The sequence below is a fragment of the Apodemus sylvaticus genome, chromosome X, assembly GCF_947179515.1.
Source record: "Apodemus sylvaticus chromosome X, mApoSyl1.1, whole genome shotgun sequence".
In the NCBI taxonomy this organism is placed as follows: domain Eukaryota; kingdom Metazoa; phylum Chordata; class Mammalia; order Rodentia; family Muridae; genus Apodemus; species Apodemus sylvaticus.
In genome coordinates, this window is record NC_067495.1 from 18080826 (window position 1) to 18101514 (window position 20689).

The 20689-nt window shown below is 41.0% G+C and overlaps 1 long non-coding RNA gene across 1 annotated transcript; it reads right to left on the reverse strand.

Annotated features, from left to right (window-relative positions):
* Positions 1 to 1032: 1032 nt before the first annotated feature.
* On the reverse strand, positions 1033 to 17613 carry LOC127675634 (uncharacterized). The gene is made up of 4 exons (XR_007975497.1): positions 17523 to 17613; positions 15602 to 15763; positions 7028 to 7492; positions 1033 to 2943 (listed from the first exon to the last, which is right to left on the reverse strand). It is a non-coding gene; the product is annotated as an uncharacterized LOC127675634 (long non-coding RNA).
* Positions 17614 to 20689: the final 3076 nt, after the last annotated feature.

Here is a 20689-nt window from a genome sequence, read left to right on the forward strand (position 1 = left end):
CGAAACAGGTGACCCTAATTTTCTAATAGAAAAAAACTCTTTACCTGCCATAGACAGAATTACCCTGGAATCAGCCAACCAGATGATGGGACCATGATGGGATAGGAGAGTTTTGTATAGGAGCTCTGGCGGATAAATCACTGGAAACAGTCAGCCTTAACATCTGAAGTTCGGTCTTCGTGTGTTTGATGGCTCTCCCCTTGTTTTGAGGGAAGGGCACCCACTCTTCCGACTTGCATACTTTTTTTATAATTACTTATCTACTTTCCAAACGCTGCCCCCTTCCAAGTACCCTCGCACAGAGACCCTGCCCATTCCCCCATCCTCCTATGAAAGAGTGTCCTGCTCTAGATATCCCCCAGGCCTTGGCGTAGCAAGTCTCTGCCAGATTAGGTACATCCTCTCCCACTGAGGTCAGGATGAGAACCCCACAGGAGGACCAACAGAGTCAACTAACCTGGACCTCTGGGAGCTCTCAGAGACTGAGCCACCAAACAAAGAGCACACAGAGGCTGGAATGAGGCCCCTGGCACATATGTAGCAGACACGCAGCTCAGCCTCCATGTGGACATACTTGGCATTTATTGCTTAGAGTAACTGTCTTGCAGAGAGTGGAGGCAGAAATAGCAGAAGCAATGAGCAGGCCTAATTTTGATCTTGGGGCTTCTTATGATCTTTCTATTATCACCATTAAAAACAAGTTTCCAGGATTGAAGAAATGGCTCCGTGGTTAAGAGCACTCATTGCTCTTTGAAAGGACCCAGGTTCAACTCCCAACACCTACATGACAGCTCACAACTGTCTGGAACTCCAGTTCCAGGGTATCAGAGATCCTCTTCCGTCCTCTGTGGGCACCAACTATGCAGGCAGGCAAAACATCCGTACTCATGCTTTTACTACAGACAGGTGTTGTGTGAATTGAAAATTATCTGTTGGAATTCCTTCAAAGTAGGCTTTTTCTTCTAAGTTGTTAAAATATGTTAAACTTTAAGGTCACTATATAAAAACAGATTTTTGATGTATGGTTTTCATTTATATTTATTATACTTGAAGTAGAGTGAGTTGTAGAGTGAGCAGAATTGACATTGCATTTCCATTGTTTGAATGCTGGTTCCATGTATTTTAATGCATCACCCCATCCCCCACAGGACACAGAAGCTTACTGAATTCAGGCTCAGTCCAGCTGATGCTTCCTTCTACAGCAAAGAAGGAAAGACACAGGTTGTAAAATGGCTTGAATAGAAACACACACACACACACACACACACACACACACACCATCATTAATTATTACCAAAATATACACCTACCACCATTAAAAACAAACACTACACTGATGCCCTCCCACAGGTATAAAATCAGAATTTTTCACACTCTTGACTTGTCCAAGTCAGCCTCCTTTGAAGAGAGGATAAAGACAGAGATGGGGGTTGAGGAGACCTGGTAAGGCCTGGAATCAGCCCTTCCACCTGGGCACAAGTGAGAGGTGGATAGAAACAAACTTTGGTACAAAATTTGGAGGTGGAAATGCCCCGACAGTTTCAAAGCTGTTTCTCCTGATAGGGCAGGTGGAGGCTGTGTCAGCTTGAGTCCCAACTGTGAACTGGCTACCAGGAAGGAAGAGAAGAGCATAGGTGCATAGAAACTAGGAGTACGTGCATACCATTGTATCGTGGCTATAAAAAGTTGCATAGAAGTACACACAAAAAATGGGGAAAGTTTAGGATTCTACTGGAAATATTGCTAGGGATGGGAGTGCATCCACACAAAACATCATGAAAGTTCTGCAGCCAAGGGTGGCAGGGCCTCTGGTCTGCCTAGCAACCTAGAAGAATCAGGTCATTTGATTACAAGGTGAGGAGCATCAGCCACAGCTTTTGAACAGCCTAGGAATCCCATGGTACAGGTCACCTCATTCAGCTGGAGGTCAAAACAGACCCTGGTGACCTGAGTAAGCGAGTTGTGGGGTACTAGTGTATAAGGCCCAAGAAGGTGGCTATGTTCTAGGGACTGCTGAGACCTCGCACCTGGGCCTTTCCAGGCACAGGCCCCTGCATAGACTGTAAAACAAGCTAGATTTTTTTTTATTAACTACTTAGTTTTACTTAGTTTATTATAGTTGTGTGGGGTTTTTGTTTTGAAACAGAATTTCTCTGTGTAGCCCTTAGGTGTCCTGTAGTCCAGGCTGGTCTTGAACTCACAGAGATCTACCTGCCTTTGCCTCCCGAGTGCCAGGACTAAAGATGCATGCAAACATGCCTGACTAAGTTTTAATTTTTAAAAGAACTGGTAAACTGATTCTTTTTAAAAAATATACATCTGGTCTGTAAGGTTATTTTAGTTGATGTTTTTCATTAAAGCAGAATTACACCTTACTTCTCTCCCTCCAGCCTCTCCTAGGCCTTACTCTCAAGTTGATGGCCTCTTTTTGTTATTACTGTTACGTGCATATCTATGTATATATGAGTATGTGTGATCCAAGATCCTGGGTCCATTTTGTTATTTGAGTATATATGGTTTCTATTCTGACCATTCTGCATCAAACAACCAATAAGTATATGAGCGTATCCTTGGGAGAGGCTAATTCTCCCAGAACTCATTAGTTGTCTATAGCCCTCTGTCTGGTGGTAGAATCCAGTGAAAATTTTCTCTCCTATGTTAAAAATCTCCATTGATATTGGCATTGTTCTGGCTTTGTTTATTCAGCCATTTCTAGAAGAAACTGTTTCACTGCAGACTTCCAGGTATTCTCGCTTTTACAATCCTTCCACTCTCTCTTCCTCAATGTTTCCTGAGCAATAGATGCAAGAACTGAGCTTGAGATGTGTTGGCTGGGCCTGAGTTCCCCCAATCCGCTACTCTCTGCAGTGTGTCCAGTTGTGGTTTCCTTTGATGGTCTCCATTTGCAGTAGAGAGAGGCTTCCTGGTGGTAGCTACATTTATCTGTGGGTATAAGGATAAGAATTAAAAATTTATTAGGAATTCTGCTGGTCTAGCAAAGTGGCAGCAGTACAATCTTTTCTGCAGTCCATAACCTCACGAGCCCTATGAAGTTGACTAGGTTTCCAGTACCAGGCATGATTTTAGTGGGCTTTAAGACTATGACAGAGCTGTTGGTTGCCACCAGCAGGTGAGTAGCACTTATTCTACCTGCAGGTACATCTTTCCAAGATGGTAATTGTTCTGGTTCATACGTAAGACTGGGTAGGACTGTTTAAGTGCTCTTCCTTGGCAGCTTCCATAGTATTTTCTAGAATAGTGGAAGAGGTTTTCAGGTCACATTCAACTTAAGATTGTTTATCCTAACTGTCTGGTGTATTCAGCAATAGGGTCTCCACTCAACCCCTGATAGGCAACCAAGGGCTACAACTATAATCTATATTGTTTTCAGAGTCACAACCTTTTGAACCAAGCTTGGTACTGTGATGATGATGATGATGATGATGATGATGATGATGATGAATTGTTAAAAATGAATTCTTCACACATTCAAACCACAGTACCTGTTCCCTCCATCTCTCCCACCACCACTTCCTTCCCTCTCCTCCCATTAATAAAAAGCAGGCCTCTAGGAAACAGAATGACAAAACAAAATGCAATCAGGCAAGGCAAAAGTCCTCACACCAAGGCTAAACAAGATAACCTAACAGGATGAAAAGTCTCACCAGCAGGCAAAGAGGCAGAGACACAACTTGGCTATTTTTTAAACTATGATTCTTGTGGGAAACACTGTCAGTCTCTAGAAGTCAGCATGGAAACTCCTCAAAAAGCTAAAAATAAGGGGCTAGAGAGATGGCTCAGCGGTTAAGAGCACTGACTGCTCTTTATATGTGTGTGTGTGTGTATATATATATACATATATATATATATACACATATATATATATATATAAATCTTTTTTAAAGCTAAAAATAAATCTACCAAATAATCCAAATAACACAGAACACACACACACACACACATACACACACACACACACACACACACGCACAATTATTTGTCCCACATTCCTTCTCTGTCTGTATTGACCTCCCTCTTTCCTCCCAAGTTGGACCCCTTCCCTATTTTTTGTTGTTTCTCACTCCATATTACCTGTGTACTGCTTGCTATTCCTGTCTCAAGCCCAACACCCACCAACTCACTCCACTTATGGTTTCTGTGGTAGCTATCCTTGACTGTCAATTTGACTACTTCTGAGATTAATTAAATTCAAGTGGCTATCCCTGTGAGGGAATTTGTTCTTAATTAAATAATTTGAAGTGAGAAAATTCACTTTTAATTCAGATCTTTGAGGCTGGAAAGATCCATCTTTAATCTGGGCCACACCTTCTGTTGGCAGCCTATATGAAGGACATAGAAGAAGGCAGCTTGCTCTCTCTTGGCCTGCTTGCTCTCACCTGGTTAGCAAGTCTATCCCTTCACTGGCATTAGAGCCTACTTCTTTGGGACTCTTGCATATACTGAAAACCAGCTGAGCTATCCAGCCTCTGGCACTGAGCAACTACTGGATTCTTAGGCCTTCTGGAACCATATCTTCATTATTCATTTGACAGTTGTCAGACATTTAATTTGATTCCATGTCCTAGCTGTAGAGCAATAGTGAAACAGACGAGCAAGTATCTATGGAGTAGGATGCCCCTTGGGTGTATGCCAAAGGGGCAGAGCTGGGTTATGTGGTAGATTTACTATTAGCTTTTTGAGAATTCTCCATACTGACGTCCAGAGTGGCTGCTCCAGTTTGCATTCCCACTGACATATCTGCAGCAGCAATTGTTGTCCGTGGTCTCGTTAAGAATTGTCAGCATTGGTTTAGTTTACATTACCCTAATTGCTAAGGAAGTTACATGTTTTTTCTGAGGTATTTCTTAGCCCTTTCTATTTTCTGTTGAAACTATCTACATCCACAGACCACTTTTTAATTGGGTTGTTTGTTTCCTTGACTATGTATTCTTTGAGTTCCTCATATATTTTAGACATTAGCCTTCTGACAGATGTGTAGCTGGCCAAGATGCTCTCCCATTCTGTGGGCTTCCTCTCCACTTGATTATTTCCTTAGCTGCACAGAAGCTTTTCAGTTTTATGAGGCCCCTGTTGTCAATTGGTGACCTTAATTCCTGAACAAATGTGATCCTACTGAGAAAGTCCTTTCCTTCATCTCTCTCTTGTGGGGAATGGCATATGTTTGCTTGTAGCAGCTTTGATGGTACAGGTTTCAAATTGAAGCCATTGGTACATTTGGATCCAATTTTTGTGCAGATTAACAGGTATGAATCTAATCCGTTCATCCACACATGGCCATATAGTTTTCAGCTTTAACCACCATTTGTTGAAGATGCTCTGTCTTTTTTCCAGGGTGTGTTTTTGCCTCTTTATCAAATAGCAGATGGCTGCAGTTACAAGTACTCATGTTTGGGTCTTCTGTTTTGTACCACAGGCATACATGTCTGTTTGGTGGCAGTGACATAGTTTCACTACTACAGTTCTATACTATATCACAGATTCTGGGATAGCAATCCCACCGACATTGTTCTATTTGTTCAGGGCTGCTTGAGTTGTAGATTTGCAGCTTATCTGGTGGCTGCACTTCCTCCTCCAACGAACTCATCTGGATCAGAACCATCTCATGATTCTTCCAGTAGGGATGATGTGTGGAAGAGAGAACAAGGAGTCAGGGATGCAGTCCCTGGAAGAATATTGAGCCCTTGGTCATGCCCTTGTTGCTTGAGAAGAAGTTCTAGAGGAACTCCTCTGACACCGAGGAAGGGATGTTGGCAAGGTACAGGGTAGCTGAGAGCAGGAAGAATTCCTTAAAGAACTTGGGCCCAGCTTTGTGAAGCAGTGCAGTGTTGAGCTGTCAGAGTGTTTGGTGAAGCCCTGGTCTTCCTGGCCCTCACAAGGCAGAAGCATACTTTGTTGCTTTGACATTGTAATGTACGTTGCCTTCCCATGCAGATTGTTTGGGTGCCTCGTGGCCAGCTGGGCCTGCTAAGTTCTCCTGAAAAGATCTTCCACCTGCTCCATATAACCATAGATACTGAAGGGAATAAAGGCATTGGCTGTGTGACTTCCACTGTTCAGGTTGCCGACCAGCAAGATGGAATCCCTGACACTGTCAGACTTGAAATGGCGAAGCAGCCTGCTGTAGTTGTAACTGCTGCCGATGGTATGCCTGGTGGAGGAGGTTGGCGGGGAAGCAGAGAGTAGACGTTAGGGTCAAAAGGGACGATGCTGTCACCATGGCCTGCTCCAAGAAGCTGTCTGTTCCCCAAAGGCAGGCCTCAGAGAGTAGTCATGACTCTTGTACTTGCTGTTGCAGACAGTGACGTGACTGCAAGATTCCAATGCTGTGATAAAGCATGACCAAGAGCAATGTGGGGAGGAAAGGTTACTTCAGCTTACACCTCCTGGGTCGCCCTCTGTCACTAAGGGAAGCCAGGGAAGGAGCTCAAGGCAGGAACCTGGAATCAGGAACTAAAGCAGAGGTCATGGAGAAATGCTGCATGCTGGCTTGCTTGTATGGCTTTCTCAGCCTGCTTTCTTATATACCCAGGATCACCTGCCTATGAATGGTACCATCCATCTTATATACCCAGGACCACCTGCCTATGAATGGTACCATCCATCTTATATACCCAGGACCACCTGCCTATGAATGGTACCATCCATCTTATATACCCAGGACCACCTGCCTATGGATGGTACCATCCATCTTATATACCCAGGACCACCTGCCTATGAATGGTACCATCCACAGTGGGCTGGGCCCTGACGCATGAACCATTAATCAAGACAATACCCCCATCTATTTACCTACAGGGTAACCTTATGAAGGCAGTTTTCAACTATGATTCCCACTTCCCAGATATAGGTCTAGGTTTATTGTCAAGTTGACAAAAAAACCAACTGATACTATGAACTTAAAAAAAAAGTTGATGTGTGGTATGTAGCAAGAATTGGAGCTCTTCTGGCTGTCTAGAAACAGCTTAGCATGCTAGATGCTCAAGTGGTGGACATAGTATAGCAGTACCTGCAACTTGTTGGTCTTAGTGAAGATGATGGTCCCGAGGGCAGTGCCACACTTGGAGAAAGTCTGGTGCAGAGCATCCAGGCTCACTGAGTAGTGAGGATTTTTCCCATGATGATCCTGAGTTCAGCGTTCTGGTCAGTCATTACCATCCTGGTGTCCGTGGGCCACTGGAGACCATGAAGGCCAGGGTTCCCAAATGGACCAACTTCACCACCTGCAAGGTCACCCCATTGGCATTCACCTGGTTTGGGGAGCTATTGATCTTGAGCACTTGTCCTGGGAGAACTAGACGTAGTTGGGCTGTCAGCATGGCACTGGTACTGTTGACATGTGTTGTCAGCAGCTTCCTATGTTGGTATGAGCATCTCAGTGAAGGCCTGGCTCTCCCCCTTCAGTTTGAGAAGGCTGGTGACCTTCCCAAACAGTAGTGTCAGGTGTGGTGGTACATAGCTACAATCCTAACACCTGGAAGACAAAGGCAGGAGGATTAAGATTTCAAAGCCACCCTTGACTACATCCTCTCTCAAAACAAAGCAACAAACACAAGGAACAAGACTTAGACCAGAATAAGGATAGAATCTAACATTATACCATATGTAGTTTGTAAATATTTGAGACAAGTGATACATCGGCTATTCCCTTGTTTAAAAGTTAATATCTGAGCAAATTCCAGCTTAGGACACAACCTGACCCCAAAACTTCCAATAACCAGGTGCGATGATATAGATCCTCATGATCGTCTATAACTCAGCATTATCGGGACCATTTTCAGAAAACAGTTCTGAAAAGTAATTGTGTTTGAGCTTATTTCCCAGTATTTTGTTAAAGGTGTCCATGGTTTGCTTTGTTTTTTTTTTTTAGCATACATACATAAAATTTGTTTTGACTTAAATCAAACTAAATCACCTTAACAGCTGCCCTCGTTATGTTTTATAGCTTGTTTCTCAAGGAAGTGTGAACAAAGGCTTACTCAAGCTTGTAATAAAGATGACCAGGAAGGCGAAGGCAACAACGTCAGGAGTTCCAGGCCAGCCAGAGCTGCATAGGAAGTTGGAGGCCAAACTGGATTACATGAGACAGTGTATGAGGCAAACAAACAATAAAGATGCCTAAATCTACAGGGCTTTCCTGTCATTGTTGGTAGTGGATTCTCAGGGTGGGGATGATCTTATCACTTTGCTTATCCCAGCCCTTGTAACCTTTAGCTTCAGATGGGAAACAGTACGAAATAGCTACATGTGGTTTTGCCCTTTACACATTAGAGTAAAGATGGCTTGCCTTGTGATAATATTCTTGACATTAACAATAAAAGATCTGTATGACAAGAACTTCAAGACTCTGAAGAAGGAAATGGAAGAAGACCTCAAAAAAATGGAAAAACCTCCCATGCTCATGGATCGGCAGGATTAATATAGTTAAAATGGCCATTTTGCCAAAAGCAATATACAGATTCAATGCAATACCCATCAATATCCCAACTCAATTCTTCACAGAGTTAGAAAGAGCAATCCTCAAATTCATCTGGAATAACAAAAAACCCAGGATAGCTAAAACTATTCTCAACAATAAAAGAAATTCTGGGGGAATCAGTATCCCTGACCTCAAGCAATACTACAGAGCAATAGTGTTAAAAACTGCATGGTATTGGTACAGTGACAGGCAGGTTGATCAATGGAACAGGATTGAAGATCCAGAAATGAACCCACACACCTATGGCCACTTGATCCTCGACAAAGAGGCTGAAAACATCCAATGGAAAAAAGATAGCCTTTTCAACAAATGGTGCTGGTTCAACTGGAGGTCAGCATGCAGAAGAATGGGAATTGATCCATCCTTGTCTCCTAGTACTAAGCTCAAATCCAAATGGATCAAGGACCTCCACATAAAGCCAGACACTCTCAAGCTAATAGAAAAGAAACTGGGCAAGACCCTTGAGGACATCGGTACAGGGGGAAAGTTCCTGAACAGAACACCAATAGCTTATGCTCTAAGATCAAGAATTGACAAATGGGACCTCATAAAATTACAAAGTTTCTGTAAGGCAAAGAACACCATCAAAAGGGCAAATCGGCAACCAACAAATTGGAAAAAGATCTTCACCAATCCTACATCAGATAGAGGGCAAATATCCAATATATATATAAAGAACTCAAGAAGTTAGACTCCAGAAAACCAAATAACCCTATTAAAAAATGGAGTACAGAATTAAACAAAGAAGAAGCATCTTTAAAAAATGCTCAACTTCATTAGTCATTAGGGAAATGCAAATCAAAACAACCCTGAGATTTCACCTTACACCAGTCAGAATGGCTAAGATTAAAAATTCAGGAGACAGCAGATGTTGTCGAGGATGTGGAGAAAGAGGAACACTCCTCCACTGCTGGTGGAGTTGCAAATTGGTACAACCACTCTGGAAATCAGTCTGGCGGTTCCTCTGAAAACCGGGCACCTCACTTCCAGAAGATCCTGCTATACCACTCCTGGGCGTATACCCAGAAGATTCCCCAGCATGTAATAAGGATACATGTTCCACTATGTTCATAGCAGCCCTATTTATAATTGCCAGAAGCTGGAAAGAACCCAGATATCCCTCAACAGAAGAGTGGATGCAAAAAATGTGGTATATCTACACAATGGAGTACTATTCAGCCATTAGAAACAATGAATTCATGAAATTTGTAGGTAAATGGATGGAGCTGAAGAACATCATACTAAGTGAGGTAACCCAGACTCAAAAGATGAATCATGGTATGCACTCACTAATAAGTGGGTGTTAACCTAGAAAACTGGAATACCCAAAACATAATCCACACATCAAATGAAGTATAAGAAGAATGGAGGAGTGGCCCCTTGTTCTGGAAAGACTCAGTGAAGCAGTATAGAGCCAAATCAGAACAGGGAAGTGGGAAGGGTTGGGTGGGAAAACAGGGGGAGAGAAGGGGGCTGATGGGACTTTCGGGGAGTGGGGAGTCTAGAAAAGGGGAAATCATTTGAAATGTAAATAAAAAATATATCGAATAAAAAAAAAGACAAAAAAAAAAACAATAAATGTCTTCTGGGGGAATCACCATCCCTGACCTCAAGATGGACTACAGAACAATAAGGATAGAAACTGTACGGTATTAGTATAGAAACAGACAGGTTGATCAATGGAATAGAATTGAAGACCCAGAAATGAACCCACACACCTATGGTCACTTGATCTTTGACAAAGAAGCTAAAACCATCCAGTGGGGAAAAAAAGACAGCATTTTCAACAAATGGTGTTGGTTCAAAACTGGTGGTCTCCATGTAGAAGAATGAAAATAGATCCATTTTTATCTCCCTGTACAAATCTCAAGTCAAAGTGGATCAAGGACCTCCACATAAAACCAGATACACTGAATTTCATAGAAAAGAAAGTGGGAAAGAGCCTCAAACTCATTGGCACAGGGGTAATTTCCTAAACAGAACTCTAATGGTTCAGGTTCTAATATCCATAATTGATAAATGGGATCTCACAAAACTGAAACACTTTTGTAAGGCAAAAGACACGAAGGACGAATCAGCAACCTACATTTTGGGAAAAATTCTCACCAACCCCACACCCAATAGGAGTTAATATCTAAAATATATAAAAAAAAATTCAAGAAGCTAACTTCCAGAAAAAACAAATAACCCAATTTTGAAATGGGGTACAGAGCTAAACAGAGAATTCTCAACTGAAGAGTCTCAAATGGCTGAGAATCACCTAAAGAAATGTTCAATACCCTTAATCATCAGGGAAATGGAAATCAAAATGAAACTGAGTTCTACCTTACATCAATAAGAATGGCTAAGATCAAAAACTCAGGTGACGAACACTCATGGTATGCACTCACTGATTAGCCTAGAAGCGTGGAATACCCAAGACACAATCCACATATCAAATGATGTCCAAGAAGAAGGACGGAGTGGCCCCTGGTTCTGGAAAGGTTCAGTGCAGCAGTGTAGGGGAATACAAGAACAGGGAAGCAGGAAGGGGTGGATGGGAGAATTGGGGAAGGGAAGAGAGCTTATGGGACTTTTGAGGAGGAAAAGGGGAAAGGGGGGATCATTTGAAATGTAAATAAAGAATATATCGAATAAAAAAAAAAACTCAGGTGACAGTAAATGCTGGAGAGGATGTGAACCACTCCTCCACTGTTTGTGGAATTGCAAGCTTGTACAATCACTTTGGAAATCAATCTGGAGATTCCTCAAATAATTGGAAATAGATCTACCTGAATAGCCAGCTATACAACTCCTGGGCATATACCCAAAAGATGCTTCAACATATAACAAGGACACGTGGTCCACTATGTTCATAACAGTCTTATTTATAATGACCAGTAACTGGAAATAACCTAGATGTCCCTCAAAGAAGAATGGATACAGAAAATTGGTACTTTACACAATGGATTACTACTTAGCTATTAAAACAACTTCCCAAAATTGCAGGCAAACTGATGAAACTAGATAATATCAACCTGAGTTAGGTAACCCAGACCCAAAAGGACATACATGGTATGTACTCACCGATAAGTGGTATTAGAAAAAAAGTACAGAATACCTAGGATATAACCCACAGACCATTTGAAGCTTAACAAGAAGGAAGGCCAAAGTGTGAATTCTTTAATCCCACTTAGAAAGGGAAACAAAATAATCATGGGAGGTAGAAGGAGGAAGGGTCCTGGTGGGGGAAGGGAAAGGTGGGGCAGGTTCAGGTATGGGGAGAGACAAGAGAGAAGTCCAGAGGGTCAGGAGAATGAATAGAGATAGGTGGCAGTGGGAGACAGGGAACAGAGGAACCACTAGAAAGTCCCAGATGCCAGGATGCAAGAGGCTCCTAGGACCCAAGGGGATGGCATTAGCCAAAATACCCAACAGAAAGGAGATCAAACCTGAAGAGACCACCTCCAGTAGATAGGCATGGCCCCCAGTGGAGGGAAGGGGCCACTCACCCATCTCAAAATTTTCAACCCAGAACTACTCCTGTCTAAAGGAAATGCAAGGACAATAAATGGAGCAGAAAGTGAAGGAAAGGCCACGCAGAGGATGCCACACCTGGAGATCCATCCCATTGGCAGATTCCAAACCAGACACTATTGCTGATGCCAAGAAATGTTTGCAGACAGGAGCCTAATATGGCTGTCCTCTGAGAGACTCTGCCAGCATCTAAAATAGATGCAGATACCCACAGCCAACCACTGGACAGAGCCCACAGACCCTAGTGAAAGAGTGAGGGGAAGGACTGAAGTAGATGAAGAGGTTTACAACCCCATAGGAAGAACAACATTAGCAACTAACCAGACCCCTCAGAGCTCCCAGGGACTAAACCACGAACCAAAGAATATACACGGATGGGTCCATGGCTCCAGCTACATATGTAGCAAAGGATTTCCTTATCTGGCATCAGTAGGAGGGGAGTCACTTGGTCCTGTGGAGGCTTATTGCCCCAGCGAAGGGGATGCTAGAGGGGTGAGGCAGGAGTGAGTGGGTGAGTGGGGCACACCCTCTTAGAGGTGAAGGGGAAAGTGCATGGAATGGGGAGTTTGCATAGGGGAGACTGGGAAGGGGACATTTGAAATGTAAATAAATAAAATAAGAAAGAAAGAAGAAGAAGATACAAGTGCATGTTAATTCAACTCGTGGCTATTCAGCAGGGATTCCTTGTGCCTACACTCTACTAAGTTGTCTCAAAGGAACTGCATTTTCTGTTCCTCGGGAGTGTCAGTGTAATAACCTCATATTCTTGTACTCAATCATTCATAGACCTTTTTCTAACAGATGCATCTTTTTTCGTGCATGCTAATCGCATTTGGTCCAATTGTGTCTTTGACCCTGCAAACCAGCTTGACTTTGCTCTGGTTCCTAGGTTAGTTACTTGAAATATGAGTCTTCCACAGACCATATCATTCTATGAAAACAATATGGTTTGTCTGGTGATAAGACAATAAGGGTTCTAAATATAAAAAGATCAAGGGGAACTCAGTCTTACAGCAGGGGTCTCATACTTTTGAGTTCTACCTGTAGAAGCTCAGGATAATTCTCACAATGATTATCAGGGTTAAGTCCCCCTGAATTTCTGGCAAGAAGATAGGAACAGGAGACATTTTGGAATGTGCAAGCACATTCTATTCTTATCAAGGATTTCCAGAAAGTCAAACTGTTCTCTCAGAGCCTAAGCTATTGATGTTTCATGAGGGTCCAAGCAACCTGCAGGAAGGAAAATGTGGAATTGCTGCTCTGTTTATGAGGAGGTAAATATTAAACTTCCAAGTTCAAAGACAGGCTAACAGAAAGAATGAATTCTAATCATAGAAGTAGATTACGTGTGACCTCTTTTCTCCATGCTTGACCCCCAAAGCACTGAAGGACAGTTCACAGAAGTTATAACCAGTTTTACAAGGTACACTGAAACAAAAAGACAAACACAGATTGAAGAGACGGGAAATGTAAGAAACAGACTCAGATATGGCAATGACGTTGGTATTGTTAAAGCAAAATTTTAAAACATTTATAAGTTTTAGTAGTTTTGCATACCGACCTTGGGTGGAACAAGGTATACCTAAAAATCTGATTAGATCTTATTCTAAAAGATACTTTTGAAAGTGAACGATATTTTCATGATCTTGATGCGTGTGTGTGTGTGTGTGTGTGTGTGTGTGTGTATTAAAACAGCAATTTTTTATAAGCCAATTACACTCAATGAGCAGCAAAGTTGTTCTAGTAGAAGCGAGTTTCTTGTGACCAAAGGAGGGATTTACTATATTCATATTGCAATAGAATCGTGGTTCAGAAGTTACTGGTGACCCAATGGAGAGAAAGACAGAAAGTAGCAGAGATGTAGATGTATTCAAAGACACATGCTTGGATTCTCTTCATTAAATGAGAGAGCTTGAGGCACTGGCACCCAGAACACACCTAGTACTAGTATATATGGTTTTCCTTGCTTTGTCTTATTTCATTTAATCTAGATTGATCTGGAATTTGTTATGTGGTCATGACTGGCCTTGAACCCTGATCCTCCTGCCTCCATCTCCCAAGGGCTAGAACAACACGAAGGTGCTCCCATACTTTCAAATATTCTTTAGGATTGCAACAAATGATAAAATTAAAAGTCTCAACAAATACACAGAAGATGCTTAAAAAAAACAAGTAACAATTTTAAGTATTTTTTATTTTAAAATTAAAATACTACATTATTTCCCTCTTCCCTTTTTTTCCTCCAATCTCTCCCATATACCTTTGTTGCTTCATCTCTTTCATTGATCATCATTGTTACAGATATATATAAATGTCTAAATATACAAATCCAACCTGCACTGTCTGGTTAGTGTTACTTGTATGTATAGAATTTCAGAGCTGATCATTCAGTGTTGGATAACCAATTAGGGGGCTCATTCTTGGAGAAGACCATTTCTCTTGCCCTCAGCAGTTCTTAGTTGTCTCTTTGTCCAGGGTTGAGGCCCCATGAGATTTCCCACTTCCATGTTAGCATGCCTATTGGTGATGTATCTGTTCAGGTCTTGTTTGGGAAGCCATATTGTTGAGATATCATGAGTAAAGCTTCCCTATCATTTCTAAAATATACAATCTCACAGCACATTTTCTTGTCCTCCGGCTCTTACACTGTCATCTCTTCTGCAATGATCCCTAAGCCTTCAAGGTAGGCGTTGTGTTGTAGATGTATCCACTCTTACATCAACTACTAGGCAACAAAACAGAAATTCTAGGTAGTGAGATCAATTTGGGCTGGGTATCCCATTATCACTTGGTTTCTGAGTTTTCATCAGTTGTGGCTTTCTGTAATGATCTCCCTCTGTTGTAAAGGGAAGTTTCCTTGATAAGGCATGTGGTGGTTTGAGTAAGAATGGCCCCTATAGAATCATAAATTTGAACTACTTGGTCATTAGGAAGTGTTTCTGACAGGGATCAGTAATTGTAGCCTTGTTGGAGTAAGTGTGGCCTTGTTGGGGTAGGTGTGTCACTAGGGGTGGGCTTTTGGGTTCCAAATGCTCAATCTAGGTCCAATATCTGTCTGTCTGTCCATGTCTGTCTGTCTGTCTCTCTGTGTGTGTGTGTCTCTCTCTCTTATACACACACACACACACACACACACACACAACCTGCTGCCTGCTGGTCAAGATATAAAACTCTGAGTGACCCCTCCAGCACCATGTTTGCCGATATGCCACCATGATGATAATGGACTAAACCTCTGAAACTGTATGTATGTCAGCCCCGATTAAATATTTTTCTTTGTCAGAGTTGCCATGGTCATACTATCTCTTCATGACAATAGAACATTGACTAAGTAAGACGAGGGGTGAAAACTACACTTCTCTGTGTGTATACAGATGAATATTTAGAATGCAGTTAGGAATTGTTGCTGGTTTACTAAAAGCAGTAATAGGTTGTGCTCTAAGATTCCTGATATCACTAGCTGCAAGTAGTTAAGTATCCAATAGCAGGCATGACTTCCTTCCTGTCAAGCTGGCCTTAATTCCAGTTAGAGAACTAATTGTTACCAACAACATGGTAAAATACACATTGGGGAATAGAAAAACTCACTCTCTTTGTCTGCTTGCTTCCATCCTTGCTAGCAAGTTTTCTTTGGGATTCTGGCATATACTGAAGACCAGCAGGGAGACCCAGCCTTGAGGAATGAACAACTACTGGAATCTTGGACCTTTCATACATAAGCAGCCATTGTTGGATTACTTGGATCACAGCCTGTAAATGAAATGCATGAAAACCCACAGAAATAAGAAAGGAACATCCACTCTTACATCAACTACTAGGCAACAAAACAGAAATTCTAGGTAGTAAGATATCACAGTCTCTGTCTCTGTCTGACTCTCTCTCTCTCTCTCTCTCTCTCTCTCTCTCTCTTTCTCTGTCAGATATTTGAACCTGTTTCTAGTCATGTGGCTCAGCCCTTAGCACACACTTTTAATCCTCTGGCTGGAATACGACATGCTCTTAGTATATACCTTTAATCCCAAACAATGAAGGTAAAGTTAGTTTGTAGAAGGAAGCACATATGTTGGAAGCACATATGTTTGAAAATGATGTCTAATTGAGTGGCAGACAAAATGATGAATCAGAGAAAGATTTGACAGAATAGGATATGCCCAAGTGTCACAAGAAGAGGGAGGAAAGGGAAGCTACTTAAGGAGGAGAGATAGACAGCACAGGAGAAGGGAGTGCAGTCCAGGAATACAGGAGAGTTCATGGAGAGCAGCGTAGTAGAGCTGAGAGGGGAGCAGAGCAGCACAGAGAGGGAGGAGGAGGCAGCTTTATCAGAAGAGTTTTACGGGGACAGATTGAAGAGAGAACAAGATAGACACAGGTAAAGACAGAATGAGCCAGAAGATTTGAAAAACTAACTAGAGTTAGTATGAGGCCAAGCAGAGTGATTCAGGAGAAGCCAAGAGAAGTAAGATTGAATAAATCACCTGGAAGAGGAGTTTGAGCCAAAACAGTTGAATTGGAAAGAACAGAGTTCAAAAAGAACTAGAAAGGTTGATTTTATTTGGCAGTAAATATGAGAGGCTGAAAACATTCTAGGCCTAGATTAGATTATATGGAGTCTAGAAGCTTCCAGGGCTAGGCCTAGGTAAGCAGATGGAGGCAGTAAGCCTTGAAGACAACAATTATAAGAGAATAAAAGTTACTTTTTATATACACACACAAAATAAAATTTAAAAAATCAAATGCTAAACTTTCTTTTTATCTGGCAGCACATGCCTTTAATCCCAGCACTTAGGAAGCAGAAGCAGGCAGATCTTAGTGAGTCCAAGGCCAGCCTGGTCTACATAGCAAGTTGCTGGCCAGCCAGGGCTAAAGAGTGAGATAACAGTCTCAAAAGAAAGTTTAAATTAGAAATAAGACAAATCACCTTTATTCCAGACCAGTGTGACCCTTATTAAGAAAATTCCCAACAGTTTATCCAGGAAAAAAAAAGATTAGTCTAATGAATGGATTTAAAAAGATGAAATGTTCAAAATGCAGTTTGTAAAAATCAGTGGATAGAAGTTATCAAGGACTTAGTAGTGGTGGCACACACTTTTAATCCCAACACTTGGGGGACAGAGGCAGGCCTCTATGAGTTTGAGGCCAGCCTGGTCTACAAAGCAAGCTCCAGAATGGCCAGGTTACACGGAGAAACTGTGTCTCAAAAACAAGAAGGGGGGAGGAGAAGGGAAGAGGAGGAGAAAGAGAAATAAGGAGGAAGAAGAGGAGGAAGAAGGAAGGAAGGAGGGATGGATGGATGAAGGAAGGAAGGAAGGAAGGAAGGAAGGAAGGAAAGAAAGAAAGAAAGAAAAAAGAAAGAAAGAAAGAAAGAAAGAAAGAAAGAAAGAAAGAAAGAAAGAAAGAAAGAAAGAAAGAAAGAAAGAAAGAAAATCAAGGACCTACAGAAAATGAAAGTGAAGCCCAACTTACCATTTTTCTCTGACTCTAACTCAGATGTTTAGAAGACTCCACTTACCATCAGAGTACAAATTCTTCCTAATTGTGCAAGAAGCACTAGTCCAGAAAAAAACATATCCTAGGTTATTAAATAATCCATAGTAAATCTGAAAGAATAGAAATCACACAAAATATCTTTTCACACAACAACTGAAGTACAAAGAAATAATAGATAACATGAAATTTTGCAAATACCTCTAAGTAACTTATAGGTCAAAAAGTATAAAGATGAATTAGATAATATTTTGACCTTTATAAAAAATGAAAATGCAGCATATTGCAAGTCTTGTGGTACTACTTACTAGGCAGAGTTGAAAGGCAAAAAAAGAAAATGTATCCAAATCAAGCTAAAGAGGGTAAGAGATAAAGAAAAAGAATAAGTAAAATTTCAAACCAGAAGAAAAGTAAATAAAACCAGTTACAGGAATCAGTGATTCTTCAAAAAGATTAAAAATTAATAAAGATGTTGAACATTTCTTAAGGTGCTTCTCAGCCATCCAAAGTAAGGGAAATGCAAATCAAAACAACCCTGAGATTTCACCTCACACCAGTCAGAATGGCTAAGGTCAAAAAATCAGGAGACAGCAGGTATTGGCGAGGATGTGGAGAAAGAGGAACACTCCTCCACTGCTGGTGGGATTGCAAGATGATGCAACCACTTTGGAAATCAGTCTGGCGGTTCCTCAGAAAACTGGACATGACAATTCCTGAGGACCCTGCTATACCACTCCTGGGCATTTACCCAGAGGAATACCTGGCATGCAATAAGGACACACGCCCCACTATGTTTATAGCAGCCCTATTTATAATAACCAGAAGCTGGAAACAACCCAGGTGTCCCTCAATGGAGGAATGGATACAGAAAATGTGGTATATTTACACAATGGAGTACTATTCAGCCATTAGAAACAACGAATTCATGAAAGTCTTAGACAAATGTATGGAGCTGGAGAACATCATACTAAGTGAGGTAACCCAGACTCAAAAGATCAATCATGGTATGCACTCACTGATAAGTGGATATTAACCTAGAAACTTTGAATACCCAAAACATAATCCACAAATTAAATGATGTCCAAAAAGAATGGAGGAGTGGCCCCTGGTTCTGGAAAGACTCAGTGCAAGAGTATAGGGGAATTCCAGAACAGGGAAGTGGGAAGGGGTAGATGGGGGAACGGGGGGGGGGGGGGGGGGGGCTAATGTGACTTTCGGGGAGTGGGGAGCCAGAAAAAGGGAAATCATTTGAAATGTAAATAAAGAATATATTGAATAAAAAAGAAAAAAATTAATAAAGCTGACATGACTGACCAGTTTACCAAAATTCTGAGTGATAAAGGGCATATAATATCATTACAGAGCCTGAGGATATTATATGTATAATTAGAGAGTAGTTCAAATATATTTTGCACTTAAATTTGAAACTGAGAGGAAATGGAATAAACTTTCAAATATCATAAATCACAAAAACTCAGCCAAGTGAAAACAAATAACTTAAATCATTCTGTTCTCTAAGGCTCTTAAATAGTTAAAGAGAATATAATGCCAATGCCTTACATCTCTACTAGAAAACAAAAGAAAATAACTTTGCTCAGCAAAATGTGTGGGACCAACATTAGTTTAAATATACACAGAAACTAGGGGAAAGAAAACTATACCAATACCTCCCACAATTATGAATATAGAAATCTTAAAAATAAAAACTGTAGTGGGCTAGAGAGATGGCTCAGCGGTTAAGAGCACTGACTATTCTTCCAGAGGTCCTGAGTTCAATTCCCAGCAACCACATGGTGGCTCACAACCGTCTGTAAAGGGATCCGATGTCCTCTTCTAACATACTGGTGTCCAGGCAGCATATGTATACGTATTATACATACATTATATAATTATATATATATATGTATATATATATATATATATATATATATGATTCTTTTTTAAAAAGTGAAAAATACTGTAGCTAAACATATACAGTAATATATAAAAATGGTACTATCTCACAGACAGAGGTTATCCTAGGAATACAAAGTTGGCTTTATATTCTGAAAGTAATCCATTGCAATCCACATCATTATCAATCTAAATAGGTCAGAGCACATAATCATATTAATAGGTGCGTAGAAGCTTTCAATAAAGCAAACATTTATTTATGAAGAAAAATTCTCTGTAAACTTAAACTAAATGAAAACTTCCTCCTCATTTTCATTCCATAACTCTGCATCATCCTCATCCCTGGTACACACCTGGATTTTGGCGCTAAGTAGTGAGGAAAGATGTATCACATCCAATAATTTGCCTTCAAAAAAGCAATCTGACAGTTGGAAAATCTATTTGAATGTTTGGTAGATCTTTCCTAGGAACCACCAAGGAAGTTGAAATGAAGAGGCAAGGTTAAATGGGAAAGGGCCTGGCCTTTTACAAGGGGATGTATGCCGGAGATAAAGCACAAGACATCTTAAGGAGCTGTTGATGATATAGGGCTCACTAAACAAGGAAAAGCACATCCAAGCCAAAGACAATATAAGGACACGGGAGAAGTAATGGAAGGGGAGGATGGTGAGACCTTTCTGACCTCTCTTTTCAGAATATCTTGTTTCCATTTTTTAGATTTATTTATTACAGAAAAATAATGACTACAAGCCCAGTGACTCGCTCATACATTGAGAATGTCGTCATTCTTCTTGATGACATAAACAATAGCTCCTTCCTAAAAGACAGCTTGTCTTCCTTGTCTTTTGTCTAAATTGCTACAACTAGCAGGGGCAGGAAACAAAACAGGATGTGAAAGAGCCTACTATCCCTAGAAAAACAAAACTAAATAATCACTCAAGCCCAACAACTTTCTAAACATAGACTAAAATTTATATGTTTGCATTTTCTACTTAATGACCATTGCTGTAAAATGAAATTGATTTTCCAGAAGCTAGATTCTAAATCAAGCATAAACATGAGAGAGAGAGAGAGAGAGAGAGAGAGAGAGAGAGAGAGAGAGAGAGCACCACCATCACATTTAGTTAAACAGACCTTCCATGGGTTATAAAGAAAACACATTATTGTAAAGATAAGCACCATCTCAGAGTCATGAAAGATGTTCATTTCTTCATGTAAGCTTGAAGCACCATAATGTGTAAGGAAATGTTTAAACATTAGAATTATCCTGGTACCATGAGATATGATATGAGAGGCAAG